At 43.9% G+C, this 22,044-nt stretch overlaps 1 protein-coding gene across 7 annotated transcripts in view; it reads right to left on the reverse strand.

Moving 5' to 3' along the window:
• LOC132389798 (NACHT, LRR and PYD domains-containing protein 3-like) overlaps window positions 1–21,455 on the reverse strand; it is a 72,728-nt gene extending 51,273 nt beyond the window's left edge. For 6 of the 7 annotated variants that reach the window (XM_059962345.1, XM_059962349.1, XM_059962348.1 and 3 more), the window contains exon 1: window positions 13,197–13,347. The gene's annotated coding sequence lies outside the window, so the exon portion shown is untranslated. Of the gene's footprint in view, window positions 1–13,196; window positions 13,348–21,434 lie in introns of those variants that run through there. The other variant, XM_059962344.1, reaches the window with a different exon arrangement.
• Window positions 21,456–22,044: the final 589 nt, after the last annotated feature.

A 22,044-nucleotide genomic window follows, 5' to 3' on the forward strand; every position in this document is an offset into this window, starting at 1 on the left:
CGTCGACTCTGATCTCTTCCATAGACGCTGAGTTCCTCCAGCATTGTGTGTGTGCTGCTTGGATTTCCAGACACTGCAGATTATCTCTTCTCCTGTGATAGGATACAAATAAGTCATCATTCAGTCATGGTAGAAGATACAAGTCATAATACATAGAAGTAGAATTAGGTGACTCTAGTCTTCCCCAGAATCAGTCATGGATGATTATGTTTCCAACACCGTATTCTTGCTTCCCTGCTATAACACTCAGCCTATTTAGCCATCTACACGAATATACCCAACTATTTTCCACTGAGGCCAGGGGAGAAAAAAGAAACAGAGGACATGGGTTAAGGGTGAAGGGGGGAAGTTTAAAGGGAACATGGGGGGGGTGCTTCCTCACACAAAGAGTGGTAGGAGTGTGGAATGATCTGCCAGATGAAGTGGTGAATGCGGGCTCCCTTTTGACATTTAAGAAAAACTTGGACAGATACATGGATGTGAGGTGTATGGAGGGTTATGGTCCAGGTGCAGGTCAGTGCTACGAGGCAGAAAAATGGTTCGGCACAACCAAGAAGGACCAAAGGCATCTTTCTGTGCTGGAATGTTCTATGGCTCTACGATAGCCTCCACCACCCTCTGTGGCTTCAAAGTCCACAGATCCACCAACACTTGGATAAAGTATTTGCTCTTGTCCCAGTTTTAAAGTGAACTTCCTTTATTCTGAGGCGTCACTCTCAGATACCAGACGCTCCGTCTAAACAAGACATCCCTTCCATTCCCACTGCGTCCAGACTTGTTGTTATTCAGTTGGTGTAAATAATCATCCCCGGTCGTACTATCCCCCTCCCCCCACCAACCCCAATCACAATCCCCCTGAACTCCACAGAACACAGGCCCAGGGACATCAAATGCTCCACAAGCATGGCAGGCAGTGACTAATGGGGCAAATCAAGGCTCAGTGCTGGGACCCCAGTTGTTTAAAATATATATTAATGATTTAGACGAGTGAATTAAATGCAGGGATCTCCAAGTTTGCACATGACACGAAGCTGGGCGGCGGTGTTAGCTGTGAGGAAGATGCTAGGAGGATGCAGGGTGACTTGGATAGGTTGGGTGAGTGGGCAAATTCATGGCAGATACAATTTAATGTGGATAAACGTGAGGATAAATGTTCTTGCACTTTGGTTGTAAGAACAGGAAAACAGATTATTATCCGGACGATGGCTGATTAGGAAAAGGGGAGGTGCAACGAAACCTGGGTGTCATTGTACACCATTCATTGAACGTGGGCATGCAGGTACAGCAGGTGGTGAAAAAGGCAAATAGTATGTTGGCATTCATAGCAAATGGATTTGAGTACCTGAGCAGGGAGGTTCTACTGCAGTTGTACAAGGCCTTGGGGAGACCGCACCTTGAGTATTGTGTGCATGTTTTGTCCACTAATCTGAGGAAAGACATTCTTGCCATGGAGGGAGTACAGAGAAGGTTGACCAGATTGATTCCTGGGATGACAGGACTTTCATATGAAGAAAGACTGGATGTACTCGGCTTATACTCACTGGAATTTATAAGATTGAGGGGGGATCTTATTGAAACGTATACAATTCTAAAGGGATTGGACAGGCTAGATGCTGGAAGATTGTTTCCGATGTTGGGGAAGTCCAGAACGAGGGGTCACAGTTTAAGGATAAAGGGGAAGCCTTTTATGACCGAGATTAGGATGAACTTCTTCACACAGATAATGGTGAATCTGTGGAATTCTCTGCCACAGGAAACAGTTGAGGCCGGTGCATTGTCTATATTTAAGAGGGAGTTAGATGTGGCCCTTGTGGCTAAAGGGATCAGGGGTTATGGAGAGAAAGCAGGTACGGGGTTCTGTGTTGGATGATCAGGCATGATCATACTGAATGGCGGTGCAGGCTCGAAGGGCCGAATGGCCTACTCCTAGACCTATTTTCTATGCTTCTATAATGCTTATCATTCCTCAGATTATTCTTTGAACCTTGTTAGCAACAACTGTACTGAATATATTTCCGGGGAAAACAAGACAATTGGTACCAGGATAATGTCCCGGAAAAAGCTCTCGTTTCTTTACTCTTCTATCAACTCTCACAAAACGAGCGCTGCTGCACTGGTCGATTCGCAGGAGATTTAAAGTTCTCCAGGGTGAATGTAATAAAGTGATACTGGAATTACCAGAATCGCTCAGCAGGTAAGGAACAGCTGTGGGGAGACGGAAATCGTTAGCGATTCCAGTTTCCCTATCTTCCGTCAGAATGGATTCAAATTCTTTCAGGTTTTAGTGAAAATTCTTGGGTTGTTCTCCATGGAACGGTGGGGACTGAGGGAGGATCTGACAGAGGTTTATAAGATTATGAATGACATAGTCAGAGTAGACAGGGAGCATCTTTTCGCTGGTTAGAAATGTCTAATACTAGAGGACATGCAATGAAGGTGTGAGGGAGAAGATGCAAAGGAAATATGAGGTATTACTCAGACTTATGTGGATGCCTGGATTGCCCTGTCTGTTATGGTGGTGGAAGCAAATACACTGGAGGCTTTTTAAGAGACGTTTAGATAGGCACAAGGGTGTGAGGAAGATGGAGAGGATATGGACCTTATGTAGGAGTGAGTCATTAGTTTTTTTCGGGGTGTGTTGATTTTCTTTTCAGCTGGTATGGCACAACATTGTGGCGGGAAGGCCTGTTCCTGTGACGTACTGTTCCATGTTATGTTCTTTCTTCAACATCTTGAATTTCTCTTTGACTCACACCGGCAGATAGACGTGACAATCAGGGGGAATTTCCAAATGCGAATTGAATTCTGAAACCCCGGTCTGCTTCTGTTGCAAACACAAATCAGCGTATTTAATCAGAGCCTTTCCCTGTGAGGGATGGAATGGGGACTCGTTCTCTAACGTCACTGTATGGACAGACAATCAAAGTCAGATTCCATATGTCCAGACGCTCCTGTGACTAATGTTACTTTATGGACATATAATCAATGTCACAGACCCAACAGTTGTGCAATATTGCAATGGAAGAAAGGCTGAATCAAAAATGCAATCAAGGAGAAGGCTATATTAACAACAGCAAAGGTATGGACAAAAAAAGGAAATTACTGGAATTATGGAAACCTCCTCTGCAGGATGCATAACAGATCAATAAAGTATGTGAGAGCTGGATTCAGTATATAGAGTAGGTTTTTCTGAAGATAATAGAGGGGAACCCCCAGATATTAAACACCCTAATTCTGGCCCACCGATTGCCAAAGAAGAAATAACTGAAGCAGTGAAAAGCATGAAACATTGTAAAGCCCCTGGACCTGATGAAATATAAATGGAAATGATACAAGCCTTAGAAGATCTGGGCATAGACATTCTTTCTGAAGTGTTTAATGGCATATATGAGTCTGGTGTATTGCCTAACGATCTCTTGAAATCAGCAATTAAAACTCTGCCTAAAATTCCTGGAAGTATTGGCTGTGAAAATTATAGAACAATCAGTCTCATGAATTACATAATAAGGATTTTGTTGAGAATAGTTCTGAGTCGAATTTAAAAAATGTTAAGGCCTGAAATTTCTCAACGGCAATATGGGTCTATTTAAGACAGAGAAGCTAGGAACACAATTTTCATAATGCGAATACTTTCAGAAAGGGCAATTGAATATTAAAATGATGTCTTTTATGTTTTATTGATTTCAGTAAAGCATTCGACAAAGTGCAACATGAAAAATTATTTCAAATTCTCACTATTCTAAACATTGACGGAAGGGCAAATAACCGAGAAATACAAGACCGAGATGGGATAAAAATTGAAGGTGTTTACAGCAAAAATATGAGATATGCAGACGATACCACCCTAACTGCGCGTGCTGCAGAAGACCTACAAATCCTCCTAGACAAAGTAGTACAAACAAGTGTAGATTTTGGTCTAAAAATCAACTGTCAACAAATCCAAATATATTGTAACATCAAAAGAGCAGAATTCTCTCAAGTGCCAATTGTCCATCGGTAACAAAAGAGATTGAACAAAAGACCAGCTGTAATTACCATGGGAGCTTTATATCGCAAGATGCTAGACGTAAAGTAGAAATAAAAATAAGAATTGGCATTGCCAAAAACAACTTCCAAAAAATGAAACCCATTTTTCCCAATAGAATAAAAAATCTGTGTCAAAAAGACTTAGTCTACTAACGTGTTACATCTCGGCAATCTTGCCGTATGCTTCCGAGACATGGACTATGACATCAGAACCCCAAAGAAACTTAGAAGCAACAGAAATGTGGTTTCCTAGAAGAATTCTGAAAATATCATATAGAGATGGGGTAACTAATGAGGCAGTACTCCAACATGCCCAGACAAAAAGATTTTTAATGAAAACATTAAATTAGAGGAAAGTTAAATTGCTGGCCCATCACATCAGAAAGGGAGCAATAGAATGCCTTACATTACAAGGCCGTATGCCTGGGAAACGCGGTAGAGGAAGGCAAAGAAGAAAACATATGGACACTGTGAGAAAACTAACAGATCTAACAGATCATTGGATGTGGAGAGCCATGATCGGCCAGGCATGTAAGGCGCAAGTCACATGCAGCAGAAGAATCAATGAAAGTCTCATATGTCCAGATCCTCCTGTGATTAACGTCACTTTATGGACAGACAATCAATATTTTTAAACAATCATACTTTATGTATTGTCTTTTGTTTATTATTGCGGTCTCCATCATTTTGTTGTTGTTTTTTTTTCTTTTCTGTCTTGGTTTGGATCCAGAGTAACAATTATTTTGTTCAGCTTCACACTTGTGTACTGGAATGACATAAAACAATTTTGGATCTTAAACACTGGGGAAAATACCACGACCATCCACATTATCTAAACTCCCTCTTGATTCCATCAGCTCCTACAATGTCACCCTCATTCTTCTCTGGAATAAATATCTTCAGTAATCTCTTCCGCACCCTCTCCAGCTTCAAATATATTTACTACAGTAGGGTGAATACAACTGTACATAATACTCTGTGTAGCCATGTTGATTCATATACAAATCAATGGCATGAATAGTGAATTACAGAGGTCTTAACAGTGAGACACACACACCCACTCGTCACAGGCCTCCATTCGCTAAAACCATCTTCAATCATCTCCCTCTGCTTCTTGTTCTCGAGCCCGGAGAGAATCCTCCTCGCCAGCTCCCCGTGACTTCCTCGTGACCGAACCTCCCCGATCAGCTGCACTGAGGGATTTTGTTACAGACTTTACCAAAGTTCAGAAAAACAACATCACTTGCAAACTTCACCCAACTCCCTAGTTAACTCCTAAATAATCTCCAAAATACTGTCTCGCCGATCAGTGGGTCTCAGGAAGAGATAAACTGGGAATTGACAATAATCAAACTTTGCAGACAGTTCATATCTGCGCGATTAAAAGTGTAAAGCCGGTTTCGCTGATGCCTGAAACGCCTCCATGCGGGAGAAAAGTTCTGGTACACGGTACCTTAAGACGAATAGTGTTTAGCAGGAGGATCGCTGAGGACACTTTGGTGAAAACAATTTCAATCTCCCACCATCAGTTTGTGCAAGGCCTTGGTACCTCGGCAACGTTCTCAGCGATGGTGACTGCCGCGTTCCTGTCACGTTGCTCTGGCGCTCTCCCCAGACAGAGAAGGCCCGCTCCCTACCGCTCTGTACATATACACGTTTCGAAGTTCAAGGCAAATTTACTTCACCCGCTTACATGTCTTATTATCTTCCTCGGCTCTCATTTGTCACCCGGCCACAGGGGCCCCGCCTTGCACACTTCTTTCCAATTCCGCAACTACTCCTGGCAGTTTCCTGCGCTCTATGTCAAAGTATTGGATCAGAGAGTTTCAAGTATCCGCTGGTAAAAATGTGCCTGACCCGCTGAATGTTTCGGGTATTTTCCCTGTTATTGCTTCAACAATACAGGAAGGAGGATACAGGTACTTGGAATCATCTGCCTCTTTCAGGGTTTGCTCCGAATTGCGGGAACATTATTCTAAATGCTTCAATGCTTATTGTTCCAAAGTGGAGTATCACATAAACGTTATCTCTTTTGACCTCTAAGGAGCAGCGCTGGGCTGGCTTTTCATTTCTTCATCACTCCACAGATAATTGGGCGCGGTAACGTGCTCTGGGATACTAAAACACACCCCAGAACCTTTCCTGAATTTTGCCAGATCCCCAGTGATACAGCGTATAGCTCATCAGTGATGTCTACCGCACTCTGCTGAATCTCAACGGCGATTCGTTTCCGCGTTTCCTTCAAACTCGCCGCCACAATATTTATCAATCCAAAGCAGTGAACTTCAACTTGGATTTAAAGCACGTGTTCTAATTCAAAGCATGCCACATGGATGAGAGCAATTATCCCGTAAAGGTGTCAAGTGCGCTCGATTATGAGAATTTACTTCGACAACGTCTATGAGTGAATAAATCAAAATAGCGTGCCGTGAATTCACAAGGTGAATTTCTTCTGCGCCTGTTTCCACTGCCGGTTTCTTTTCCCCGGGGCCACGGATTAAACTGCAAGTCCACTTCTGACAGAGCACAGAGATGTTTCAAAATGTTTGCACCACATTCATTGACACATCGGCATCACAGCACTGTCGGTAACTGAGAGAGTCCGAAGATCGCGCACACAGAACAGAAAATGTTAGATCGGCGATCTTCTTACCGGGAACACCAATGGCGGCAATGATCATGCACCATATTTTTTCACACAGTGAAATGTTTCAGCCATTCTGTGTGAGATCCAGCCTGACTTCCAGATGCCCGCGATCTCGCTGAAGCAACTCTGAGCTGATGAATCTCAACGGCCATTCATTTATACTCGCTCAAGCACACTAAATATTCAAGACGACACACGGCCGACGTGTCTTGTAAGAGCTGGGACAAAAACATATGTGATGTCATTCAAGTAAAGTCCTAATTGTGAAGAGGTATGGATAGCTTGACACGAAATTACAAAATCTCAAAGACGGAGAATTGACGATTCGGTAAGTCAGTGAATGTTACGAAACTCTCTTGGACTGACTTCTCGGTTTCATGATTGGTATTAATCGTGTCCATTCCGAGGCTCCATAGACTTCGTCATCATAGACCAATGCTCTACTGACATGGGGCTACTCTGTTTCTCGCTGGGATTCGTCTCGGTTTTAGATCTTGCATTAGAAGTAAATACAAAAATAAAATATGTGTGGAGACTTCGACTAAAATAGCATCCGGGTTTACGAAGAGACTGAGCAGAAGCAAACAGTTGGTCAAATTAATTTCAACACACATAAAATGCTGGATGAATTCACCAAGTGAACTTTTAGGGAAACAAATAAGCAGTCGACGTTTCTGGACGCGACCCTCCTTCGTTGAGCAGCTGAGCTCCATTCACAAGAGAAGAGGAATTTCCCAGCAGACAGCCATTTCAATTCCCATCCTAATTTCCGGTCTGACATGTCAGTCCACTTCCGCTCTTTGTTTCACAATGAGCCCACACTCGGGCTGGGGCAATTGCACCTTATATTCCGCCTGGGTAACCTCCAAACGTATGGCGTGAACATCGATATTTCGAAGTATACCGTCCACTATATATTGTGTGCTCGATCGAGTGGATTTCACAAGGAGATGGACAATGACAATCAGTTTTGCAGATGAAAGTGTTTTGTTCTCCCTGGATCGATATCAATGAGCTGAATTTGCTCTGAAATGTGACGTCATTTCACTAATCAAGGTCACTTCGAGGGCATTTACAAAGGCCCACTGGAATCTCGCGATCCATTAACCATCGAGTCGGCAAAGTGCAATCTTACACGTAACGCCCCAGTTTTTGACTACATTGATGATATGTTGTTCGGCGGACACAGACTAGAGATCGTTCACAAGAACTGACTGAGTACAATGAGTACAAATGAGCATTGTCAGTTTGAATGATGTCCATGACAGACAATGGGACAATGCAACAACAAGAATAATTTCGGAGAGGATAAAGATTAACATCGTACCCTGCTCTCCCAAAAACTGTGAAGTGCTCATATGGCACAAGACCACACGGCCCTTATGTTCCTGTGATGTCCCATCTGCAGCTGATAATATACCTGACCAGGAAGTAGATGACATCCGATTGGAACCTGAACAACAACCTGATTTGCCAAATAACCAACCTAGACGCACGTCCCAGGAATTTTGGAGCAAAATCGAGTAAATGACGCACTGAGTCCTTGAAAGTTGAACCACACCTTCTGAAACATTTCAGCAATGGGGCGAGGGAAACTGACTGTAAGTATCTCTACCAGTTCAAGGGCTTAATAGTTGAGGATCAATAACTGCTCCTGACCTTGTCGGCGGGGTTTCTGAGGCTCCTGTACCTTCTCTGTAACTGATGGAGGCAGCAAGAAGAGCGAATGACCTGGGTGGTGAAAATCCTTGATGATGTATGCTGCTTTCTTTCGACAGCACCCCGTGCAGATTTGCTCAGTGGTGGGGAACGCTTTACCCGAGATGGACAGGGCCATATTGTCTATTATTATTAGGAATTTACATTCAGCATTTTCAGTTTCCAGACCCTAATGCTACCAATCTACACTTCAGCACACCTCTAGAGAATTCCGTCAACGTTTTAGATGTCGTGCCGATTCTTTGCAAACTTCTAAGGAAGTAGAGATGCTGCCAGGCTTTCTTCGTAATTATAGTCACGTGTTGCCATTTATCCATATATGAACGCTCATGAGTGCAGACAGACGAGACAGCGTTTCTACGGAGACAAAGCGAGAAGACGCGTTGCCAACACTCACACCCAGTGAGCAGACACAAGATCATAACGACGTAATAACAGTCTCGACACCCACCTTCCCAATCCATATTCCCCCCGCCCACCGCCCTACCCCGGTGACGCCGTAGCTGCAAGCATACGTCATCACACCCACATAGAACAGCAGTAAATATACAACAACGCGGGATTGATATAGTTTAGTACCGGACAGCCCAGCCTACCGATATCATTTCTCCACGGTCCCCGAACACCTGCTGGGAGACACCGCGGCATTGTGGAGCAGTTCTCCTCCCGACCACCGACAGTGTCCAAAGAGTGAATCGGTGATCCAGAAGTTTGAGGAATCGATGATCATCCCCAACAGACACACACAGAGCACACACAACAGCACAGTCACGTAATAAAAATCCGGAGGCCCACTTCCCCTCTCGAACCCCCGCTTACCCCCGACGAGGGGTTGAGAGACTGGTGCTATGGAGAGAGAAACGGAGGGATGGGGAGAATCGGAGGTGAAAAGAAGTCTGATGTGAGAGAGCGACCGACGCAGGCATAGTGGGGGATATGGGAAAGCCTGGTAGAACAGACATGGGTGAGAAGAGACTTTGGATAGAGTAAGACCATGGGGGTGGAGACACTAGTGGGAAGGGAGACTGGGAGAGAGAGACGCGGGGACAGAGAGTCGGACAAGAGAATTAGACTGGGGAGAATTTGTTTCGGAGAGATTGTGGGAGAGACGGAGTAGTCAGGGAGAGAGTGACTGGGAGCAGAGAGATAGAGAGAGAGAGAGAGAGAGAGAGAGAGAGAGAGAGAGAGAGAGAGAGAGAGAGAGAGAGAGAGTCTGGAGAGACGGAGGGAATGAGGACGAAGAACATCCGGAAGACAGTGACTGGGTGACTGAAGTGCTGAAGAGAGTGAGACCCGGGCGGGATGCTGGGACAAGAGCGAGAATGATGGGGTAGAGTGAAAAACCATGAGAAGATTGAAAGGGACCTTGGATGCGGCGAGTGGACATGGTGAACGAACACATCGGGGCGGGTAGAGATCGTAGATGTGGATAACATTTGGAGAGAAGAGGAGGAGAGTGAAGAGGTAAAGGCATCTCAGAGAGAAGCCATTTTTTTGTAACTAATCGGGGAAAAAAAGGCTAGACTGCGCAGGCTCATGACGTAGCACGCAAAAGGTTTAAAATAAACCGCCATTTACAGCGGCCATCGTCAGAGTGGACTGAGGCAGAGTGAGATGGTTTTTCTCAACAGACTTCTGCGTGAACAGGCAGAACGAGGGTAGGTTCCCGTGAGTTTTGTCTTGTTTTGCGTGGATGAGTCTTTCTAGCATGTGGCCCGAGGCAGAATCAATACATCGGTGCAGTTGGGAATGATTACGTTTCTCTAGAAATTTTCACTTGCTCCAGAGTGAAAGCACAACCTCCATCGTTTTCCGGTTCTGTCGGCGTCGTCGCGTTTGGACCAGTTTATTGTGAGATTACAAACTCAAGTGGTTAAGCCTTTGGTCTGGTGATCTGAAGGTCGATAGTTCGAGCCTCAGCTGAGGCAGCGTGTTATGTTCTTGAGCAAGGGACTTAACCACTCTGCGAGGACACCGGTGCCAAGCTGTATCGGCCCTGGTGCCCTTCCCTTGGACAACATCGGTGGCGTGGACAGTGGAGAATTGCAACATGGCCAGCTGCCAGTCTTCCATACACCTTGCCCAGGCCTGCGCCCTGGAAACCTTTCAAGGCACAAGTCATGGCCTCACCAGACTAACGGATGCCTATTAAACATCTCAAACGACAGCTCACGGCCAGGATCGCTGTGTGTTTATTGACAGCAGACGGAAGGGGGCCGTGAGCTCCGATGAAATATTATGCATTTGGAGTATATTATTTTCTTTTGAACTCTGGACATTCTCTTTCTCCAGATTTAACTGTGCCCCAGGTGTCAGGAACGGGCTTCAAGGTCAGTCTCTTTGTGAAGAGGCATTGTTCAACAGCTGTCCCCATTTGGGCCATTGCAGTAATGGGGAACAATTGTGCCGAGATAACTATCTCCCATGGATAACAACCGGTCAAGATAAGGACGCCCGTCTCCTTCAGCTTCTCGCTCACTTACTGGAAACGAGTTACCATGTCTCAGCAGCCGTCATCTGAAATTATGGCCATTTCCCTCTGTCGAATTTAACTGGCGTCCTATTTTCTTTACACACACACCAACAGGGTTCGCCCTTACTTTACAAATACATGTACCGTTCATAGAGTGATGAAAAACAAACACATGAGATCTATTTGGTTTCTGTGTGCTGCTGGTATAGTGAATTAACAACAGGACATGTTATCAGAGCTTTACGGCCATTCTCCATGATCACAGCTGGACTGTGATCTCACTGACGCATCCCTGCGACCGCCTGCAACATTCACTCGCTTTCCGGTCCAGAATCTGTGTCCAGTGGAATTAAACACAGTGAAAAAAATGCCTCTATTTTCCTTTGAAACGAGTTCAACTCATCAGATTAGCTTCCTCTATCTTCACTTTTTTGGGATTCCCTGGAACAGCAAATGATGGTATTGAAATGGTAGTAAAACTAGAAATACTGCCGAGACCAGTGGGCTTATTGAAATACCATAACACAGTCCAGTACAGTTCTTGCTCCAACCTGGGTGCTGGACTCCCTGAGTCTGGTTTCAGTGAATCCGAGCATCTGAATTTCATGTAAGTGAACACACCCTGAACGCTGAGCATTGGATTTGGACGGGGTACAGCCGCGGTAAACTCAGTGGCCATATCAGTAAGTACAAGATGTAGATAACAATTGAGTGTAGACGTCCATAATTATAAGAACTGCCAGTGAGATTTACTGCAGGATTTTTTTTAAAAATTTGAATATCACTGCAAGATAGATATACACCGTCTTTGCTCACAAAATTACACAGAATAAAAATAAAATTAAGGCTCTTTTCAGCCTTAACATCCCGTCTGTTACAGGGAAGTGCGATACCGTGCCATGTTCAAATGTATGTGTTCTTCGCGATTGGTATGCATAGATTCCAAGGACCTTATGTTCCCTTAAGATTTACCCACCCTTATCATCACAACAATGTTTAGTTCACCATCTTGTCTACGTCATCCATAAATAGATCCAGATCACATTCAAGATAACACACGAGATGGGGGTGTTTGGTTTGTCTAATTCGGAAATAAACTCGGTGGTATTTTACGAAGTGCACCTGGACACCAGCTCTTTAATGCTGATCAACAAATCACGTGGCAGCAGCCCATTCACCTTAATAAAAACATGCAGAAATGGTCAGGAGTTCCAGCTGCTCTTCAGAACAAACATCAGATTGGGGAAGATTGTCATCTCAGTGACTTTGACAGTGGAATGATTGTTGGTTCCAGACGGATTATTGTGATTATCTCTGGGGTTGTCACGCACAACTGTCTCGATTGGCAGAGAATGGTGCGAAATTCTAACAGACAAACATCCAGTGTCAGTCCTGGATGGGAGAATGTCGTGTGTATGAAAGAACCGGATGAGAATGGCCAGACTGATTCAAGCTGCCGGGAAGGCGATAGGCAGTCTAATAAGCACAGGTAGCAACAGGGAAAGCGGCCAGTGAGGGAGTGGAGCTTTGAGGCTTTGACTCGAGAGGCTTCGACGAGTAGAGGCGGAGAACGAGCTTGTCACCTTGCAGCTAATTTGAATACATCCAGCTTGCTCTCTGCGGACAGCATGAGACCTGATAATCGAGACCAAGCTGTCACGTGACACCTTGTCAAAGGCTTTGCTGAAATCCAGTGTGCCTCGTATACGTGAAAATAACTTTGAATTCCCACCTATGTTTAATGTTACGTTCACAGGTTCCGACATCGTAATTAGTAGAAAAGTACTTGACGAGGCCAAGGTATGTAAATGTAAATTACGGGTTGCCATTTGCCAGTGAGGACTGAATAAAATGCAGGATTGTAATAGCTTGCTTTAAAAAAGGTCCGTTCTCAGCAGAGGTCCACACGACAATATATTCGAGGGTAAGTATGTCATTGCAGATTGCAAGAGTCAGAGGAATCAATGGCATGTTGCTGCAGTTCATGGCAATTCTACATTTATACAATCACAACAGCATGACCCATACAGAGAGGAAATTGTCAACGTATTTTGAGATGACTATGACGAAACGTGAAACGTCACACCTGACCAAAAGCTACTTCAGATGGTGCAAGACCTTCAAATGAGCAAACACTGAGGGTATGTGAGTGACGGTAAAGAGCTGGGCTTCTGAAAGCACATTGCCAGACCTGCAGTGAATACAACTGGGTCACACAGAGGCATAACTGGTATTTCCGGGCACATTCAGTCCATTCCGCCTATTTCTTACCTTCCTTTTTCCAGATATGTAATATGTAAGGGGCCAGAGTTTCGAGTAAATGAGACTCACCGAACTTTCTCCGGACTGAACCAATGGAAACTCTGAGTCAGAGGTCTCTCTCCAGTTGATGCTCTCACTGTTCGCTGATCCCTCGTTATCAGTCGTGGTTGGCTTACAGTTGCGGACTTTTCTTCCAATAAATCTCTCACCGCAGGTCTAACTTTAACCAGAGAGATAATGGAGCACATTAACAATACGAAGGAAAACAAAATATTTCTGTTCAATCTTCCAAAATGCATATCTAACTGAAATTTAAATGCTGAGGTCAAATAAAAGGATCTCAGTGAACAAATCTGTAATAGTCCCTCACACGTCACTCATCGTGATACGGGATATGAAGGACTCATCATTCTGTCATGGTAAGACATAAGATATGGGAGCAGAATGAAGTGATTCGGTCCATCGAGTCTGCTGCAACATCAATCACGGCTGATTCTTTTTCTCCCCAATGCCACATTCCTGACTTCCTCTCATTACATCTGATGCTGCATAGTATCAAATTCCACAGATTAGCCAAACTTTGACAGAGTTTTTTTTTTCTTATCTCCGTTTTAAAGGAAAGCTGAGACTGTGCTGTCAGATCCTGGACTCTCCGTATCAAGGAAACATCCTCTCCATGTCTACTGTCACCAGGATCTTCAGCATTCGGTTGGTTTACTTAACCATACATCCCTCCACCACCGTCACTCTGAACTCCACTGTGCACAGGTCCAGAGCCAGCAAGTGCTGCTCATTCATAAATCCTGTAGTTCCCAATCTTGTGTCTTGTTGCGAAACACTTTACTGAACACATTTCCAGAAAATAAAACGGCAAATTGATACCAGGATAATTTCAAACATGGGAATATCTGCTGATAATGGAAATCCAAGCAACACACACAAAACTCTTGAGGAACTCAGCAGGCCAGGCAGCATCTATGCAAAAGAGTATATCTGGCGTTTCGGGCCAGTCCTGATGAAGGGTCTCAGCCAGAAACGTTGACTGTACCCTTTCCCATAGACACTGCCCAGCCAGCTGAGTACCTCCAGCATTTTTTGTTGTGTGATCGGGATATTTTAATGTGATAAGCTGTGATCGCTCTACAGCTCTACAACCTATCAACAAAGCGAGAGCCTTTGCGCTGGTCCATTTCCAGAAAACTTAAACCCTTCCAAGGTGAATCTAATAAATAGAAACAGGGAATATTAGAAACGCTCAGCAAGCAAGGAGCAGCCGTCAGCAGAGAAGCAAAGTTCAGTTTCAGAATATTTCGTTAAAAAATTCAAACATTTTTAATTTTTTTAGCGCAGATCTCCAGCATCTTGAGTTTCCGTTTGACTTCCACTGCCTGACGGACAAGTGACATTGAGGGGGAATTTCCACGCAGGGCTTGCACACTGAACCACAGGATCCAATTCTCCTGTTGTAAAAATGGAACAGTGCATTCAATCGCCGTCTCTCTCGATGAAGGAAGGAATGGGTATTCATTCCCTCCTCAGATTACCAATCAGTGCTTCCAAAGAAATCTCGGAAAAAAAAACATATGAGCCCGGAACACATGCAGCATTTCCTCAGAACATCGTAAACCCGGGTGGATGAACACAGGGTCCACTTTAATTGGGTCGAAAACAGTCATAGCCCTGGACCAACCTCACAGGGAAACATCTGAATCCGTCAAATACCCACCACAGATTCCTTACACAATATCTCACACCGAGTGGTGTAGTCAGTAATTTGCCCCAACCAATGTCCAGGAGGAACATCCAGCCCCATCTGTAGCAGTTCATGCATGAGCCAAATCTCAATCTCTGACTGCTCCGTATTTCCGAAATCCCCTTGGCAGGATTATGGTCCAAGTACAAGCACTTCCCGGACTCTGTGCTGCCGGTGACAAGCTGCATAGTTACTGTGGGGAGGATGCGTTTCACATAGTCTCCAGCAGCTAAATTCAACAGATATTATCATTATCTTTTTCTTAAATGAGATATTGCCCGGCACAATCGTCCGCCACATATCCAGCCGGATAAAAGGATTAACACAAATAGTTGGAAATCAACTCCAAGTCACTCACCATTCTGACTTGGTAACATAACACCGTTCCTGCATTTTCGCTGGATCGGAATCATGAAATTCCCTCCTTAACAGCACTTTAAGTATCCCTACACACCAGAGTTTGCAGCGGTTCAAGATGGCAGCTATTAACCAAATTCTCAAGGGTAACTGGGGTTGGCTGACAGAGATGTCAACGGCCACATCCCGTAACTGAATAAAGAAACGATGTATTCAATATAAAATTGAAATTAAAAGGCTGGAAAATCGGTACATCTGATTGGATGTGTGGAGAGAGAAACTATGGAAGAGCCAGTATCAGAACAGTGACTGTCCAAGATGCTGTCCAATCTATTGAACGATTAATTGCGCAATTTCGCCCAAATCTTATCCTTTCTCACACGTATAATATAAAATATAACAATTACAGCACGGAAACAGGTCATCTTGGCCCTTCGAGTCCGTGCCGAACGCTTACTCTCAACAGTCCCACTGACCTGCACTCAGCCAATAACTCTCCATTCCTTTCCTGCTGTTATACATATCCAATTTTACTTTAAATGACAATATCGAACCCGGCTCTACCAGTTCTACTGGAAGCTGGTTCTACACAGCTACCAACCTGAGTAAAGAAGTTCCCCCTCGTGTTATCCCTATACCTTTGCCCCCTAACTATCAACTCATGTCCCCTTGTTTGAATCTCCCCTAATCTCAATGGAAAAAAGCCAATCGAAGTCAACTATATCTATACCTCTCATAACTTTAAATACCTCTATCCCACTCAAGGTCCCCCACTCAACCTTCTACGTTGCGAAGGATAAAGACCTATCTTGTTCAACATTTCCCTGTAACTTAGGTGCTGAAACCTAAGTAACATTCTAGTAAATCTTCTCTGTACTCTCTCTATTTTGTTGACATCTTTCCTATAATTCGGTGACCAGAACTGTACACAATACTCCAAATTTGTCCTTACAAGTGTCTTGTACAATTTCAATATTACATCCCAACTCCTATAATTAGTAATCTAATTTATCAGGGCCAGCATACCAAGTTTTCTTCACCAACCTATCCACGTGAGATTCCACCTTCAGGGAACTATGCACTATTATTCCTAGATCATTGTTCTACTGCATTCTTCAATGCCCTAACATTTACCACGTACGTCCTATTTTGATGAATCCTACCAACATGTAGCAACTCACAGTTATCAGCAGTAAACCCCATCCGCCATCTTCCAGCACACTCTTCCAGCTGAGCTAAATCTCTCTGCAAGTTTCGAAAACCTGCTTCATTGTCAACAACGCCCCCTATCTTGTTATCATCTGCATACTTACTAATCCAATTTACCACCTCATCATACAGATCATTAATGTATATGACAAACAACATTGTACAAAATACAGATTTCTGAGGCACACCACTAGTCACCGGCCTCCAACCTGGCAAACAGTTACCCACCATTCCTCGCTGACATATCTCATCCAGCCATTGAACCTTTCGAACTAACCTTCCATGTGGAACCTTGTCAAAGGCCTTACTAAAGTCCATATAGACAACATCTACAGCTTTACCCTCGCCAACTTTCCTAGTAAGCGCTTCAAAAAATTCAATGATATTTCAACATGACCTTCCACGCACTACTCCATGTTGACCGGTCCTAATCAGACCCTGTCTATGCAGCTTATTATATTTACGATCTCTAAGAATACTTTCCATCAATTTACCCACCACTGACGGCAAACATACAGGGGTAGAGTTGCTACGTTTACTCTTATAACCCTATTTAAATAATGCAACACCATGAGCAGTACGCCAATCCTCGTTTCTAATGACATTTGAAATATTTCTGTCAGAGCCCATGATATTTCTACAGTAACTCCCCTCAAGGTTCTAGTGAAGACCCTGTCATGTCCCGGGGACTTACCCTCTTTTATACTCCTTAAAACTGCCAGTACTTCATCTTCTTTAATCATCATAGTTTCCATAACTTCCCTACCTGACTCCCTTACGTTACACAATTCAATATCCTTCTATTTAGTGAATACCGAAGAAAAGAAATATTTGAAAATCACCCCCATCTCATTCGGCACCACACATAGCAGCCCCCTCTGATTCTCTAAGGGACCAATTTAATCCCTCACTATCCTTTTGCTATTAATATAATTGCAGAAACCCTTTGGATTTATTTTCACCTTACTTGCCAACGCAACCTCATATCTTCTTTTAGCTTCTCTAATTTCTTTCTTAAGATTCTTTTTACATTCATTATATTCCTCGGGCAACTCACTTACTCCATGCAGCCTATATTTATTGTAGATCTCCCTCTTTTTCCGAACCAAGTTTCCAACATCCCTTGAAAATCATGGCTCTATCAAACTTTTAACCCTTCCTTTCAACCTAACAGGAACATAAAAATTCGGTATCCTCAACGTTTTACCATTAAATGACCTCCATTTCTCTATTACAACCATCCCATAAAACAAGTTGTCCCAATCGATTCCTTCTGAATCCTTTCCCTTCTCCCCAAAGTTAGCCTTTCTCCAATCAAAAATCTCAACCCTTGTTCCAGTCCAACGCCTCTCCATAATTATATTGAAACGAATGGAATTGTAATGACTGAAAAAAATATATCCTGCATACATTTTACAAACTCCAAACCATCCAGCCCGTTTACAGAATGGGATTCCCAGTCTCTCTGTGGAAAATTAAAATCACCCACAATCACAAACCCGATTTTCCTACAAATATCTGCTGTCTCCATACTGATATGCTCCTCCAATCCTCTCTCCCCATTAGGTGATCTATGGTACACCCCTATAAGTGTTACAAAACCTTTCCTATTCTTCAATTCCACCCAAATAGACTCCCTAGACGAGCCATCTAATCTATCCTGCCAGACCGACTCTGTAATATTTTATCGGACAAGCAATGCAACACCTCCCCCTCTTGTCCCTCCGATTCTATCACACCTGAAGCAACGAAACCCAGCAATATTTAGTTTCAAATAACACGCCTCCGGCAGCCTTGTTTCACTAATAGCTACAACATCATATTTCCAGGTTTCAATCCATGCTCGAAGCTCTTCCATCTCTCTTACAATTCTCCTACCATTAAAGTAGTTGCATTTATGATACTCTCCACCTCTTACTCTCTTTTTATCACTAACGGTGCAAACAACTTTACTGTCTTCTTTTTTCTTCCATCTCCTATACAATCTGTTCCTACGTTCTGGTACCCCTCGCCCCTTGTATCTAGTTTAAATACACTGGAGCCTGTCTAGCAAACCGACCTGCAAAAATATATGTCCGCCTCCACTTCAGATGTAAATTGTCCCGCCGGAACAGGTCCCACCTTCCCTGGAAAACTGCCTAATGATCTACAAATCTGAAGCCCTCCCTCCTCCACCATATATTCAGCCACGTGTTCATCTGCGCTATCTTATTATTTTTAATCCCGCCTGCACGTCGCACTGGTAGCAAACCTGTGTTTGCAGTTCTGGAGGTCCTGTCCTTTAACGTCGCCTAAAAACTTAAACTCACCTTTCAGGACATCCTCACTCTTCCTACGCACGTCATTGGTCCCTACATGGACCACGACATCCGGCTGCTCCCCCGCCCTATTGCGAATACTAAGGACTCGATCTGAGATATCGTGGACTCTGGCACCAGGGAGGCAACAGGCCATCCAGGATTATCGATCTCATCCACAGATACTCCTATCTGTCCCCCGAACTATCGAATCCCCTATTGCTTCTGCTCTGCTCTCTCATGGGAAGGTAGGACATCCAGTGTTCTGAAAAGTTAGTAAAAGTGATTATCGGTGCATAAATCGTGATCGTTCGAGAAAGGGTAATGAAAGGCTCTTAAATTTATAGCAGTTGGACCTTCTAGATATTCGCTGCTCAAAATTAGTTCTGTATTGTTCAGCACTTGAACTTCATTGCCGCACAGTGCACTCCCTTGGACAGGGCGAATCTTTTATTTTATTTTTATTCTTTTGCGTTATTCATTTCTATTTCCTGGATACAGAGATGCTCCCGCTAAAACAGTTTTGTCCACTCTATTGACTTTTTACCTCTCTTTTAAATCCGTGTTTTTAAATCAAAGCAAGTGTCAGAGAGTGAAGAAGTAAAGATATCTCGGACAGAAACTATTTTTCCTAATTGATTGGGGAAAAGAGGCTAGACAGCGCAGGCTCGTGACGTAGCACGCCTACGGTTTAAAATGAAGACCGCCACATACAGCGGCCATCGGCAGACTGAACTGAGTCAGAGTGAGACGGTTTTGGCTCAACAGGCATCGGCGTGAACAGGCAGAGGCGAGAGTAGTTTCGAGTAAGTTTTGTTTTCTTTTGCGTGAATGAGTCTTTCTAACATGTGGCTCGAGACAGAATCAATTCAGCAGTGCTGTTGGCAATGATTACGTTTCTCTAGAAAGTTTCACTTGCTCCTGAGAGATGGCACAACCTGCAAAGAGTTCCGGTTCTATCGGCGTCGTCGCTTTTGGACCAGTTTATTGTGAGATTACAAGCTCAGGTGGTTAAGGCGTTCATCCAGTGATCTGAAGATCACTGGTTCGAGCCTCAGCTAAGGCGGCGTGCCGTGTCCTTGAGCAAGGCACTTAACCACACATTGCTCTGCCACGACACCGGTGCCAAGCTGCTTGGTTCCAGTGCCCTTCCCTTGGACAACATCGGTGGCGTGGACAGGGGAGATTGGCAGCATGGGCAGCTGCCAGTCTTCCATACAACCTTGCCCAGACCTGCGCCCTGGAAACTTTCCAAGGCACAAATCCTAGTCTCACGAGACTAACGGATGCCTATTAAACAACTCAAACGACAGTTCAGTGCCGGGATCGCTTTGAGTTTATTTGACATTGACAGCAGACGGAAGGGAGCAGTGACCTCCGATGAAATATTATGCCTGTGAAGTACTTTTTTCTGAAGTCTGGTCATTTATTTTGTCCAGATTTAACCATGTCCCCATTAACTTTAGCCGCACTGATTTCAAGCTTAGCCTGCTTATAAAGAACCAATTTTAAGTGTTGCCCGCGTTTGGAACAGTACGGTAATGGGCCGATTGGGCAGCAACTGTGACGAGATAAGCATAGCTGCATAGAGATTACAACCGGTCAAAGTCGACAGCAAGATAAGGACGCCCATCTCCTTCAGTTTAATTTTCTCTTACTGGAAACTGGTTACAACATCACCGGAGTAATCATATGAAATTGTGATCATTTCCCGCTGGCGAATTTGCCCGACATCGCCTTTACTTTACCAATAGATGTAACGTTGCTCGTCAGAAAACGATGGGGGAAAAAAAAACACCAGACATTAAATTCACGGGGTCCCTTATTTGTCCGTGTGCGCTGCAGCAATGTTAAATAATTAACAGGGCTTTCGCCCCCTCAGTTCTGTTCCACCATTTCCCCCACTATGTTCCATCTCAGTGACACCGCCTACAATAAATTACTCCCTTGACTCTGAAGGCTCAGTGTTTTGCGGAATTAAACAGATTGGAATAAAAAAAAACTCTGCTTCTATTTTCCTTACAAAAGAGTTCAACATTATAAAATTATCTTCATCTGTTCTCACCAGTTTCAGCTTCCTCTAAAGCAGCAAATGGTAGTATTGATATGGTAGCAATGCAAGAAATACATGCCGTGACAAGATGGCTTATTAAAATACCATAACACAGCCCAGTACAGTTCTTGCTCCTACCTGGTGCTGGACTCCTGAGTCTGTTTTCAGCAAATCCAAGTATCTGAATTTTATTGGCCCTAACAGTAAGTGAACACACCCTGAGCAACGTTCAGTTGATAACACGCTCATAAAGCTGAACTTCACCCTATTCAGCGCGTAACGCCACACCCTGTTCCACAACAATTGTAGTGAAAAACGCAAAGACTCATTTTGCTTGAATGAGCCTTTCAATGATGATATTGATATGGTAGAAATATTAAAAATACTGCCGTTACAAGAGGGCTGATTAGAACACCATAACACTGCCGTGTACAGTCCATGTTCCTACCTGATGCAGAACTCCTGGGGCTGGTTTCAGGGAATCCGAGTATCTGAATTTTATTGTCCCTAACAGTAAGTAAACAGACTCTGAGCAAATTTCAGTTGATAACACGCTCATAAACCTGAATGTCACCCTATTCAGCATTTACACCATACCTTTTTGCACAACGCTTGTGTTAAACCACACAAAGACTCACCTTGGTTCAATGCGTGTTTATAACTTGCGGTCCGAACCAGAATTGATACTTCACTGCGCGAAATGTTACCACCTGCAGAGAGGAATCATGAACCGCATCCTGGTTCCGTTCCGTTGGTGACGTCGCTTTGAGGTATTGTTCACCTTGGGAGCAGTTTATTGTCACATCATAAACTCCAGCAACAGCTGAGGGCAAAGATCGCTGCGGGTTTATTTCACAGAGACAGGAGAAGGAAAGGCGCTCTCTGTTGAACAGTGGACATCCCCTTTCTGCAGATTTAACTGTGCCCCCGTAGCCTGGATTTGAACTGAATTTAAGTTGGCCTATTAAAGAGCCCTCTTTAACAGTCGTCCGCAGTTGTAACATTTGGGTAATGGGCAACCCGGGAGCGGCTGTGCCAGGGTTACCATCTCCCAGTCAAAATCGACAGCAAGATAAGAACGCCCTACTCCTTCAGTTTATTGCTCACTTACTGGAAACAAATTGCAGGATGATAGCGCCAATTGAAAGAAAGCTCTGTTTCTCTTGTCCTTTGAGGAAGCGAATTTCAAAGGCACACTGGTTCCACATCAGAAAAATCACCTCATCTATCTTCCTCTGTTTCACCTAC

Source organism: Hypanus sabinus, unplaced genomic scaffold (assembly GCF_030144855.1).
Source record: "Hypanus sabinus isolate sHypSab1 unplaced genomic scaffold, sHypSab1.hap1 scaffold_654, whole genome shotgun sequence".
Taxonomy (NCBI): Eukaryota; Metazoa; Chordata; class Chondrichthyes; order Myliobatiformes; family Dasyatidae; genus Hypanus; species Hypanus sabinus.